At 44.1% G+C, this 13,515-nt stretch overlaps 1 protein-coding gene across 5 annotated transcripts in view; it reads left to right on the forward strand.

Annotated features, from left to right (window-relative positions):
• The window catches only part of CMTM8 (CKLF like MARVEL transmembrane domain containing 8), a 149,107-nt gene that overhangs the window by 76,353 nt on the left and 59,239 nt on the right, over positions 1-13,515 (forward strand). The gene's annotated exons all lie outside the window — the stretch shown is intronic.

Below are 13,515 nucleotides of genomic sequence, written 5' to 3' on the forward strand. Positions count from 1 at the left end.
GTGGTACTTGGAATTTGAGTCTACTGTGAGGAGAACCACAGGTCCCAGAGCTATGTGCCCAGGGGTTCAAGAACCAGTGGAGTGTGCAGTCCAAGCCAGATTATCCTGACACGGCACATTGGCTGCGGACTCATTAAATGGCTTGTTTTTGGTGTTTTCCTCCCTGGAGTAGTCAGGAAGGTAATTATTTGGTCATCTTTCAAAAATTCTTTAGTGGTGTGTTTATTAATTACCAGAGCATTTGGAGTCCGTGAGGAGCAGGCATGAGACTAATTTACATTTGCTCCTAAAGGATGAAGTTGTGTGACACGAAGTTATTGTTTCCCCATGAGGTTAATCTCTTCATGGATTGATAACCTAAGTAGCTTCCTGGCTGGGCTGCTGTTTATGCTGCCCTGGTAATGGATATCTGTTGAGTTATTTTTTCACAGTGTTTCGAGGAATTGTTAGTCCTTCTAACAGACTAACATGTATGGTGGCAATGGGAAGGGCGTGTTCACTTACTGTCATATCCTCCCACCCCTTCCCACCCTAGCCATGGCATAAATGGTTGGTCCAGAAGTGGGTACCTGGCCCAAGCGGAGCCAATAGTGGTCTCATGTTCCCTGGGAAATTAGACCTGAGACTCAGCTGTTGTAGGTCTCTCTGTAAGTGATCAGAGCTCTAACATTTACAATTTGGATTGCCATTTTCTTTCATGTGGCCAGGATACAGAGAAATCCAGAGACAGAGATAGCAGAGGGGCATGTCTTGCATTCCCCATAGCATCTTGGCAAATCTTGGTTCCTGCTTCTCCAGAGTGGGCATTTTATGGCTTGGGTGGGGTGAGACCGCATGGGATGCTGCATAGGCTCTCACCAGAGACCCTGGCCCAGGTGCTAAACCTGAGGCCTGGCCTTTCCTACAAGCAAGGAGACAGTGAGGTCAGCCTAGCAGTTGGAGGACCCAGGGATGCTGCAGCCAAGGGAGGTGATATTCAGATGCTTTGGTGGCAAGAGTAGGAGTGAGTCTTCTCAATTGCACATCTGGCAGCTTTGGAGCCCCTGAGGCCAGCCTGGCTGGGGGCAAGGATGGGGACAGCTGGACAGCTATTGAGAGCCTGTTTGGGTAGCTTTCAGTAGCCACACATCTGTCTAGCTTCCTGTCCCCAGTTCAGCTTCCTTGAGATGCATTCATGGGTCTCTGGGAGCAGCAGCGGCAGCATAACAACTGCTTCACATTCTCCCCCAATTCCCCATCTCTGCCTTAAGTAGTTTACAAAAACAAGCTTGTTTTACTCTATGTATAAAAAATATTTATGTAAGTTAATATGGGCATGGCTAGATTTTGACTCTCATACTTTGTAACTTTTATCCACAAGGTAACTAACCTGTAACTTTCACCCCAGTAGTCCTTCCATATAAGTAGTTACCTGTTGTTCTCAGACCAGAGACTGAATCATCGCAAGCTGCCTTGGAGCTTATGAGACTCCCAGACCTTTGTAGCCAAGCCCCCTTCCTGCTCAGGTTCACACAGAGGGCGTCTGTGACCCTGAACTGCTACGTCCCCTTTGGCATTTTGAGCACAACTTGAGAGATGGCTGAAGATCTTAGAAATGAGTAAAACCTCCAGGGGTCAGAAAATCAGGTGCAGAGTCTGCCTCTGCTTGTTGCCTGCTTTGGGCAAGTTGCCAAATTAGCCTGTTTCACCACTTTGAAAACATGGATAAAATTACCAACACCATCAAGTTGTTACAGAAATTGGTGGTGATCCTTTATTTATTTATTTTTTTTTTGAGACGAAGTTTCACTCTTTGTTGCCCAGGCTGGAGTGCAATGGCGTGATCTTGGCTCATCGCAACCTCTGCCTCCTGGGTTCAAGCAATTCTCCTGCCTCAGCCTCCCGAGTAGCTGGGATTACAGGTGCCCGCCACCATGCCCAGCTAACTTTGTATTTTTAGTAGAGATGGAGTTTCACCATGTTAGTCAGGCTGGTCTCAAATTCCCAACCTCAGGTGATCCACCTGCCTTGGCCTCCCGAAGTGCTGGGATTATAGGCCTGAGCCACCGTGCCCAGGCTTGGTGGTGATTCTTAGGAAGCCCATACTAGGGACTCGAATAATGTTAGCTGTTTCTCTTTTTCTCCCTTGCAAAATGATGCAAGCCAGGGCCAAAACGGATCAGTTCTGCTAGTTGCCGACAGCTCTGTAAAAACTTAGGTGCAAGAAGCAGTGAATGGCTTTGAATCTATTAAAGCGAATTTGGGAGATTGGTGGTAAACTTTGATATGCCAGCCCTCCTGTTTCTACCGCTAGTCGAGTCGGCTGAGCTTTATTTTTCTATATGAACCCTTTCCTTCATTTCCACGTCTTTCACAGTTGTCAGACTTTTAATTCCACCAGTGGTTTGCAACATGACCTATTACCTCATTTATTTCAGAACAACAAAGTAGAGATCTGGTTGTAAAGTCATGTGCTTATAACATAAAAACCTTTTTCCAGTCGGGTAGTTAAATCTGGTGAGTTCGGGAAAATCTACTTCCATCCAAAAATCCTTTCAAGTTATTCCCAGAGAAAAAGGGTTCCCTGTGCCTTTCCTTCCAAAAGAGAATGTGGACTTGTTAAAATAAGTATTATCAATACCTGTTTGTTAACATTTGAGAGGAAGGTTTTTTGTCTACAGTGTGCAAGGTGCTGATGTAGAATACTTATGTCAGGTGTATTGGCTTGTTTGGGGTATGCCCTTCCCTTACATAAACTATGCCATGCTTCCCTAAGACGGTGAAAAGGTAGCGGATGGTCTCTTTTTTCTCATTTAGGGAATTATTACTGTTAAACTTGTCTAAGGACAAAGACAGCAGGGTCTTTTGGCAGCATCTTACCCAGGAAGGAGCTCAGTGATACAGAGGAGACAGAATTACCTGCCACCCCACCTGCATCTGGCTCTGCCTGAGAATCAAATTGACATCAGACAGGTTAACAGGAGCGAAGTGTATATAGAATTTTACACATACGTGGGAACCCCCGTAGGAAAACAAAGACCCAAAGAAATGGCAAGGCCCAAGTGCCTATATGCTAGTTTGGAGAAAAAGAGGCAGTCAGAAAAGTAACGTAAGAGGAGACCAAAGGAAGATCAGAGTTAACGCTAAAAGTTCTGTTTGCACAGAATTAATTCTCTTGGGTCTCAGCTCCCCATTTCTGGTAATAAGAACGTTTCTTTCCTCCTGGTGCAGGGAGGGCATCTTTTACCTCCTGCTTTCAGGAAGAAAAGGGGGAGGTCAGAGTACCCCTCTTGCACCTGTTGTTTTTCAAGGGTCTTTAGCTCAAAATAACCCTATGCCAAAGTGGCATATTTCAGGGTAGCATAGTCTGCCATCCTTCAGTGGACTGTTTAAAATTTCAGCTCATCTGGTAGCAGCACTTATTCCAGTTTTAGTGGGGGCATTGATTTATGACCATCCCCAGTGGGTCATTACATGCCTATTTAAATTGTGAAATAGACCAACGGTTGCTTCCGTGTAACTCAGTTACAGGGGGAGAAGTTCCAATAATAGAGACGCATTACTATTTGCATGCTTAAAAAGCCTCCACAATTGTCAGTTCAGATAAAAGGCCATGCTGAGCCATGAATAATCACTTGCTCCTAGAGTAGGGGAGGGGGGACTTCTCTCTCTCTCTCTCTTTTTTTTTTTTTTTAAACCAAATGAAACAGAAATGTCACAGTAGGCATCTAAATTGTTTCTGTAAGCCTGGACTTTCTAGCTTTTCAGCCAAAATATCTCACACCTCTGAGAGTGAACTTACTCTCACAGGAGTCTTAAGGTGAGGGCTGAAACTACCCAGGTTAAATTTTAGTTTGAAGTTTTATGTTTTACTTTTTATATTTCTGTGAGCTATATTCTCCCCTACAATATTTCTGGTTGTGATTTTCCATGAAAAGGTCTTTATTTATTTCTCTGTGACAATGCTTAACTTTTTTCCTACCTAACTCCCAAGTTTTTGAATAAAATTGATTCTCCATAGTCCAGCAGGTCTCCAAAATTAGTTGTGACTGCCCAGTTTTCCTTCTCATCACTCAGTAGTCACAGAGGAAGCCCAAAGGGGTGAGCAGCTGACTGTGAAATGCCAGGGGAGCTTTTGAACCCACCGAGGGGAGGAATATTCCTCTCCCAGGAGCAGTGGCATCAACCAGGATGAAAGCATTTTTTGTTTTTAACTTTTTTTTTTTCCTCTCTCTCTCTCTCAAAGATGGGGTTTCACCTTGATGGCCAGGCTGGTCTTGAACTCCTGACCTCAGGTGATCCACCCACCTTTACCTCCCAAAGTGCTAGGATTACAGGTGTGAGCCACTGCGCCTGGCCAATGAAGGTGTTTTTTAATGGGACTTGTGATGTAGCCAGCTCAGGATGACTGGTGTGAAACCTCTCAGGAATGCAGGTCTGCTCCAAAGAAGGGCAAAGGCATCCAGGAAAGGTGCAGAACCCAGCCTGGCAGGGCCCCCCACTACACCACCCATCTGCTGGCTTTCTAGGCAACATTGCATTGAAGCAAATACTGCTGACTAGTCACACTCGATTGCATGACTGGTTCGCCCTAGACAGCCATTGCCAAATGAGATCTTGAAGACGTGCCAATTCTGAAACACCGATGCCAGAACAGGTTTCCGAAAATGCCTCTGGTTCTGTAACTGCCTGCTCAGTGAATAAAATCTGAACTCTTTAACCCGCCGTTCCAAGCACTCCACAGTGTGGTCCCAACCACCCTCTCCTATATCTCACATTACCATCCAAAGTGTTGCCAACTCTATGGCCTTTTACCCTGTTCTCAAAGCAGGAAGGTGCCAAATCCCGGCCTCATCCCTGCCTGGAATACAACTGCTGACACTGAGGTTCCTTCCTTCCTTCCTTCCTCTGTCTCTCTTTCTCTTCTTTTTCTTTTGAGAGCCTTGCTCTGTCACCCAGGCTGGAATGTAGTGGTGTGATCTTTGCTTATGACAACCTGTGCCTCCCAAGCAGCTGGGACTACAGGCATGTACCACACGCCTGGCTTATTTTTGTATTTTTGTAGTAGAAACGGGGTTTAGCCATGTTGGCCAGGCTGGTCTCAATCTCCTGACCTCAAGTGATCCGCCCACCTCAGCTTCCCAAAGTGCAGTTATTTCAGGCGTGAGCCACCACGCAGTCGGTCCTGGCCTTTCTGAGTCAGTGAGATCTCCCTGAGCGCCCAGAGTCATTTATTGGTCTCCCCCATACCCCGAGAATGAATCTCTCAATATGTCTTGATGAGATTCCACTTCCTTGACTCTTGCCATTGGCTGCATTTTCAGTGCTAGTTTTCTGTTTATTTTATCTCCCTGGCCACACTGAACATTCTTTGAGGGAAGGGGCTGTGTCGTCTTTCTTGTATACACTGACCTTGTGCATGGCTTCCTTAGTTGTCCTGGTGTCCACTAACCTTAGTGACCCTCATTCAGCTGCTAGAAGAGAGAGAAAACAAGGGGGTTTTCACAAAGGTGCTGTAAACAGGTGCAATCCAGGAAAACTCAAATTTACATGGAAACTAAATTAGGAAATGATTGTCCTTCCAAATAGGATTGTAAGCATCCTCTTCTGGATTGTACTTCTCTGAGGCTTTTCAAATAAGTTTTGATTTATAGCAACTTGATAACATCTCTTAGAAAAAAATCACCTAAAATGTTGGGGCTCATCTAGATTTAAAAATGTAGTTGTTAAGGCTTTTTAAAAGATATTAGAAAATCAATATTGATGGCTGTTAAATTTAAAAATAAAACATGCTCCTATAACTCAATAATTCATCATCCTCCAAGGAGGGTTTTATTTTTAAGGAATTGCCCAACTTTGATTGCCTGAAGGTTTTGATTCTTCTCCTTCTGGAATGAAATTTGAATTTGAGACTCCCAAGCAAAATTGCCTTTTTCTCAGTTGCAAAATACCAGATTGAGCAGATAGGGTCTTTCAGAGGGTAACTGGTGGGTTCCATTCCTAGCTGCCAAATTACATAAACTGTGCTGGAGCCTCTCCTACTATTTAATGCAGGTAGAAATTACGTTTTCTATATGGCAGGTCAAAAAGATTGAAGTGTGGAACACAGTAAGAAGAGAAACTGCCTGCACCGTCTTCAGTGTTATGGCAGATTGGCCTCCTTCTCCATGCAGATTCTTCTCTACGATAGTAATCAGTGAATATTAGAACCCATGAATATATACATACATCTGTATGCTATAAGGGTATGTGATTTTTGCAATAAAGAAAGCAATACTTGGCTAGGTACAGTGGCTCATACCTGCAATCCCAACACTTTGGGAGGCTGAGGCAAGAGCCTCACTTGAGCTGAGGGGTTCGAGACAAGTCTTAGGAAACATAGTAGAACTTCATCTCCATAAAAAATAAAAAATTAGCCTTATTTCTAAAAAAAAAAAAAAATTTTTTAAGTGACTGGGCATGGTGGTCCATTCCTGGAATCCCAGCACTTTGGGAGGCCAAGGTGTGTGGATCACTTCAGGCCAGGAGTTCAAGACCAGCCTGGCCAATGTGGCAAAACCCATCTCTACTAAAAATACAAAAAATTAGCCAGGTGTGGTGGCACACACCTGTAATCCCAGCTACTCAGGAGGCTGAAGCATGAGAATCGCTTGAACCTAGGAGGTGGAGTGAGCTGAGATCATGCCACTGCCCTCCAGTCTGGGTGACCCAGCTACTTGGGAGGCAGAGGTAGGAGAATCACTTGAGCCCAGGAGGTCAAGGCTGCAGTGAGCTCTGACCGTGCCACTGCACTCCAGCCTTGGCAACAGAGCAGGACCAAAAAAGAAAGAAAAAAAAAGAAAGCAACACTTAGTTGGTTTTTTGAAAAGATTAACAGAATTCTTTCTTTTCTTCCCTTTTTCCTTTATCATTTGACATAAGATGAACTCCTGACCACAAGTGATCCCCCTGCCTCGGCCTCCCATAGTGCTGGGATTACAGGCATTAGCTATCACACCCAGCCTGATTGAAAAATTCTGAACAAAATAATCATAAACCAAATTCAACATAGGAAAAGGATTATACATGTTCAACTTGGATTTATTTTTGAAATGCAAAGATAGTTCAACGTGAAGACTAATGTAGTAACACCACATTAACGGAATGAAGTATAAAACCACATGGTCATCTCAATTGATACAGAAAAATCACTTGGCAAAATTCAACACCCTTTCATGATAAAAACACGTGGAATAGAAGGAAATTACCTCAACATACTAAAGACTATATATGACAAGCCAACAGCTAACATCATACTCAGTGGTACAAAAAAGCTTTTTGGCTAAGATTAGAAGCAGGGCAAGAATGCCTCTCTTTCTACCTTTATTCAACAAAGGACCAGAAGTCCTACCCAGGCAAGAAAGAGAAATAAAAGACATCCAATAGGAAAGGAAAAAGTAATTATCTATGCTTACCAATGACATGACCTAGTATGTAGAAAACTCCAAAGATTCTTCCAAAAAAGCTGTTCAGACTAATAAATTCAGCACAGTTGCGGGATACAAAACAACACACAATTCAATTGGCATTCCTCTACACTAACAATGAGCAATCAAAAAAGGAAGTTAAGAAAATCCTGTTTACAATAGAATCAAAAGGAATGAAACACTTAGGTGAAAGACTTTTACACTGAAAATTACAGAACACTGCTGAAAGAAAGGAGACATAAATGGAAAGACATACTATGTTCATAGAGTGGAAGATGTATATTGTTAAATTGTTCATACTATCAAAAATGATTTACAGATTCAGTGCAATCCAAATCAAAATTCCAGTGGGGTTTTTTTTGGCAGAAATAGAAAAAAAAAATCTTAAAATTCCGATGGAATCACAGAGGACCCCAGATAGTCAAAACAGTAGTAAGAGAGAAGAATAATGCCACAGGCCCCACACTTCCTGATTTTAAAAGGTGATATACTAGCTGGGCACAGTGGTATGCTGCTTGGGAAGCTAAAGCAGAAGGCTCTTTTGAGCCCAGGAGTTTGGGGCTGTAGTGCACTATAATCTCACTTATGAATAACCACTGCACTCCAGGCTGGGCAATATAACAAGACCCTTTTAAAAAATATATGTATGCATTTATATATATATATATATATAAAATAAAGCTATAGCAATCAAAATAGTATGGTATTGGCATAAAGATAGACATATAGACCAATGGAACAGAATAGAGAGCCTAGTAATAAATGCTCATGTATGGAGTCAAATGATCTATGAACATTCCTAATTTATGATCAATATATGTCATTTATGGACAACAGATGGTTTTCCAAGTGATTATGGAAAAGTGGACAAACATACCAAGACCTCACAATGAGAAAGGACAGAATCTTCAACAAATGGCTGGGAAAGCTGGATATCCACATGCAAAAGAGTGAAGATGAATCCTTACCTGGCACCGTGTATAAAAATTAAATAAATTATAGACCAAGATGTAAGACCTGAAACTCTAAAACTCCTAGAAGAAAATGAGAAAATCTTCATGACATTGGATTCGGCAGTGACATCTTGCATATGACACCAAAAGCACAGTCAGCAAAAGCAAAAGTAGGCAAATAGGGCTGTACCAAACCTAAAACATCTGCCCAGCCATGGAACTGATCATGACAGAAGGGGAAGGATACCGGCAAGCCGCGTATGTGATAAGAGGTTAACACCCAGAATATGTAAAGAACTCCTACAACTCGACAACAGCAACAATACAAATCAAATTTAAAAATGGGGAAAGGAGTGGACGTTTCTCAGAAAAAGATATGCAAATGGCAACAAGCCTAGGGAAATATGAACAATGTGACTAGTCGTTGGGAAAATGCATATCAAAGCCACAATGAGATATTACCCCACACCTGTTAGGATGGACAGTATCAAATAAACAGAAAATAAGAAGTACTGACACGAATGTGGTGAAACTGGGACCTTTGTGCCTTGTTTGTGGGAATGTAAAACGGTGAGGCCACTCTGGGGAACAGTGTGGAGGGTCCTCAAAAAATTAAAAATTAAGTTTCCTTATGACCCAATAATCCCACTTCTGGGTATATATCCAAAAGAATTAAAAACAGGATCTTTGACTGTTAAATTCAGCTGATTAGAAAAACAATGAACAAATAAACCATACAAAAAAACCAGTATCTTGAGATATTTGACACTCATGTTCGTTGCGGCATTACTCACGATAACCGAGAGTCAGAAGCAACCTGAGCGCCCATCAACAGATTAATGGGTAAAAAAAAATATGAGATATGCACACAATGGAGTGTTATTCAGTCTGAAAAAAGGAAATTCTGTCATGATGAACCTTAAGGACATCATGCTAAGTGAAATAAGCCAGTCGCAGAAAGTCAAATACTGCACGTTTTCACTTATAAGGTATCCAAAGTAATCAAACTCTTAGTAGGATGGTGGGTGCCGAGGGATGAAGGGAGGGTGAAAGGGGGAGCTGCTGTTCAGTGTCTACACAGTTTTGGTTTTACAAGATGAAAAAGTGCTAGAGCTCTGCTGAGCGACAGTGTGCAGACAGCCAACGCTGCGATACTGTGCACTCGAGGCGGGTGGATCACGAGGTCAAGAGATCGAGACCATCCTGGTCAACATGGTGAAACCCCGTCTCTACTAAAAATACAAAAAATTAGCTGGGCATGGTGGTGCGTGCCTGTAATCCCAGCTACTCAGGAGGCTGAGGCAGGAGAATTGCCTGAACCCAGGAGGCAGAGGTTGTGGTGAGCTGAGATCGCACCATTGCACTCCAGCCTGGGTAACAAGAGCGAAACTCCGTCTCAAAAAAAAAAAAAAAAATGAAGGTGTTAAATGTTACATTCTTTTGACCACGTGTGCATGAAAGTAAGTCATGAATAGAAAGGGAAAAAAAGCAACACCTAAATTGTGAGGCAATGGTAAAATAAATGAGGATTCAAGCACATTTTGGATGAAAAACTTGAAATCCTATAAAAGCGCACTGCAATAAGAAAACAAGGCATTGTCCACGTGGGGCTTGGGTAGGTGCAGCCCATCGCAGTGGCGCAGCACAAGATGTGAAGCTGGGGTTCTGGGTTCTAGTTCCACCTGCTGTGGACCTGCACAGGGGACAGTTACCTCTGGGCATCAGTAGCCTCATGCGTATATTAAGAAAGGTGACTTCTGCCATGTGAGACCCAGCTGGAAGAGAGAGGGGGCTTCTTGGCTGGGATAGAATCTCAAGCAGAATCACAGTGGGTTTTGAGACCTGAGGAGTGGTAAAGAGGGGGCAAGAGGTGAGGGGTGGGCAGCTTGGAGAAGGGCACAGAAGGAGGTGATAGGAATGGAGATCTGGCCAGTAGGGCAAAGGCCTCATGGGGAGGGGCTGAGAAACAAGGTTGCTGAGACAGGAATTCAGGCTGGTTAGGGAAGTGCCTTCTAATGCTGTTGTGAGCATGCTCAGTGGCCTCCATCCTTCTTGAATCTGTATAAAGCAGCCAGTCTCTGAAAATAGAGGCCACTCCATGGGGCCTCTGGGAGCCCCTCTAAGAGGGGAGAGGTGCTTAGTGAGACCAAACTGCTGGACTTGGGAAGAGAGTTAATCTTCCCACCTAGCTCATGGCTGTAACCTCATGGGTCCTCAGAAGGCCCCCCTTGTTTGGTTTGTTGCCTTTTATCCTCGTTTCTTACTGTTTTCCCCTCCCCTTCTCCCATGGGCTAATTAATAACATATGATGAACATGCATTTGAAGTATGTGCTATTTGTGTGTATTCTTATAAACAGGGTGGTTTGGCAGGTGTGTGTTTTTAATGTACATAGATGACAGCAGTCTAGAGCAGCAGTTGGCAAACTCTGTAAAGGGCCGGAGAGTAACAATTTTAGACTTGATGGGCCATATGGACTCTGTTGCATGTGTCATTGTGGCACAAAAGCAGCCAACGGCCTATGCAAATGAGTGAGCGTGGCTATGTTCTAATACAACTTTATTTACGGACACTGAAATTTGAATGTCATATAATGTTTATACATCACAAAATAATCTCTTGATTTGTTTTTATTCAACTATTTAAAACCACTTGTAGCTTGTGGGCTGTGTGATAACACTGTGGGCAGATTTGGCTACTAGGCTGTAATCGTGTCATTCCTCATCTAGCCCCTTGCTGCTCAGTATGTTCTGTGGACCCGCAGCACAAGCGTCACAGAAAGCCTGTTAGAAATGCGGATCCCAGGCCTCATCCCAGGCCTGCTGGGTCAGCACCTGCGTTCTAACGAGACCTTTGGCGGCTGTGTACACACTGACATTTGGGAAGCACCGGGCTACATTTGTTTCTTTCTTTTTTTTATTCTTTCTCATTTAGCACTCTTCTGAAGAATGAACTGTTTTCCTAGATTTAATCCATTTCTTGTAACCGCAGCACAGTATTTCTGTATTCACTTTTCCACCAAAAAAAAAAAAAGAGAGAGAGAAAAGGTACAGAGACATTAGAAAGATTAGTGGTTGCCAAGGGTTAGAGACAATGCAGGGAAAGATGAATAGGCAGGGCCGGGCGCGGTGGCTCACTCCTGTAATCCCAGCACTTTGGGAGTCTGAGGAAGGTGGATCACGAGGTCAAGTGATTGAGATCATCCTGGCCAACACGGTGAAACCCCATCTCTACTAAAAAATACAAAAATTAGGTGGGCGTGGTGGCGCGAGCCTGTAGTCCCAGCTACTCGGGAGGCTGAGGCAGGAGAATCACTTGAACCTGGGAGGCAGAGGTTGCGGTGAGCTGAGATTGTGCCACTGTACTCTAGCCTGGTGATAGAGCAAGACTCATCTCAAAAAAAAAAAAAAGAAAGAAAGAAAGATGAATAGGCAGAGCATGGATGGTTTTAGGAGGTGAAAATACTGTGTGCTGCTCTGATGATAGATACACGTCATTATACATTTGTCTAAACCCATAGAATACCTGTCACTGTGAGTGAACCCTAATGTAAACTATGAGCTTTGGTCAATAATAATGTGTCAATAATATAAGATATAAATTATAGGAGAGCTGAGGGAGGAGAGAAGGGGATATGTGGTAACTCTGCATGTTCCAATTAATTTTTCTTGTTCTTTTTTTTTTGAGAGTCTCCCTCTGTCACCGAGGCTGGAGTTCAGTGGTGTGATCTCGGCTCACTGCAACCTCCGCCTCCCAGGTTCTCCTGGGGAGAGTGATTCTCCTGCCTCAGCCTCCCAAAGTGCTGGGATTACAGGCGTGAGCCCCCACGCCCAATCAATTTTTCTGTAAAGCTAAAACTGCTCTAAAAAACAGTCAATTAACAAGAAAAAAAAGGGGGGACAAAGGAACATGTCCCAGAAGCTCCCCACTCAGCACAATTTGAGCTTTTTGAAGCCAGCTCATGTTTTCTCTTAAAAATATACCCGAATTTGTGTTTACCGTATCCTTTTGCCTTAATGTGACAATCAAATTTTAAATTTCTTTCCGCTTAAAGTTCACCTCCCTTCCCCCAGTTAAAAAAATGGTGTAAAGTGAACCAGTGACATCCGTCACTCATGCCTGCCCTCCTCTGCCTCAGTTGAAAACCGCCAACTCCTACCTTCCAGATGGTGAGGCCAAGGGCCTTCTGCACTCTTGCTCCACTAGCCCCCGGGCCATCTTGGTGAGGGAGGGAGGGAAGGGAGAAGTTGCTGGCACATTGAGGGGCAGTGTCTCTCAGTGCCCACCTGCTCCTGGAGTTTACCTTTGACATACTCTGCCCAAGTGGGGAGGCCTGGCCAGGAATTATAACTCTATCCTGCCAGGGCTCTTCTGTCACAGATAGCAGGAAGGACCTGGCTTGGTCTCCAGGGGCACCAGTGGGTCTGCCAAGCTGGCATGAGGCTGTGCTCTCCATCCCACTCCTTTCCTGGGAGAGCTGGAGAGTATGACGCCTTCCTGTACCTGTCATTCTCCCCACCTTGCGTGTATTTGTGCCCATCTCCTGATGGATGTAGACAAAGAAGGAGATTCTGGCATGGTGGAGTCAGGCGCACTAGGTGGGGGGTCGTGGGACCCTCTGGTAAGCTGTACATCTCCCGCCGGAAGCAGACCAGCTTGCCTGGGGAAAAGCTTCGTGAAACGTGCGCAGCCAGACTCACCTCCATGGAGGGCTTGACATTCCTAAACTTGTTTTCAGGGGCCAGGTGGGCAACTCTCTCTATCTCTGCAGCCATGAGTTCACTAACCTTGACCATTGGACTCTACTAAGCCTGGTGCAGCTGGCAGCCATGGGGGCGAAGGCTAATTGGGTAGAACAGATGTGCTGAAGGTCACCTGTTCTCATGTGTTTCCCGGACTGATCATTATGATTTAAGGCTCTCCTAAATTTTCTTCTGTGTGAAAGAAGGTCTGATAACCCAGGAATTTCAGAATGAAGAATGGACATGACAAAGGAATATAGATTCCTAAAGGGCGTGTATGTCTGCCAGGGCCCTTTCAGTTTCATAAAATCAGGGAGACTTGCTGGGTAGGAGATCAGACCTCTCCCTTGAGGAAGAAGCGCACGGTCTTACTTCC

This window comes from Callithrix jacchus, chromosome 17 (genome assembly GCF_049354715.1).
Source record: "Callithrix jacchus isolate 240 chromosome 17, calJac240_pri, whole genome shotgun sequence".
NCBI classification, from domain to species: Eukaryota; Metazoa; Chordata; class Mammalia; order Primates; family Cebidae; genus Callithrix; species Callithrix jacchus.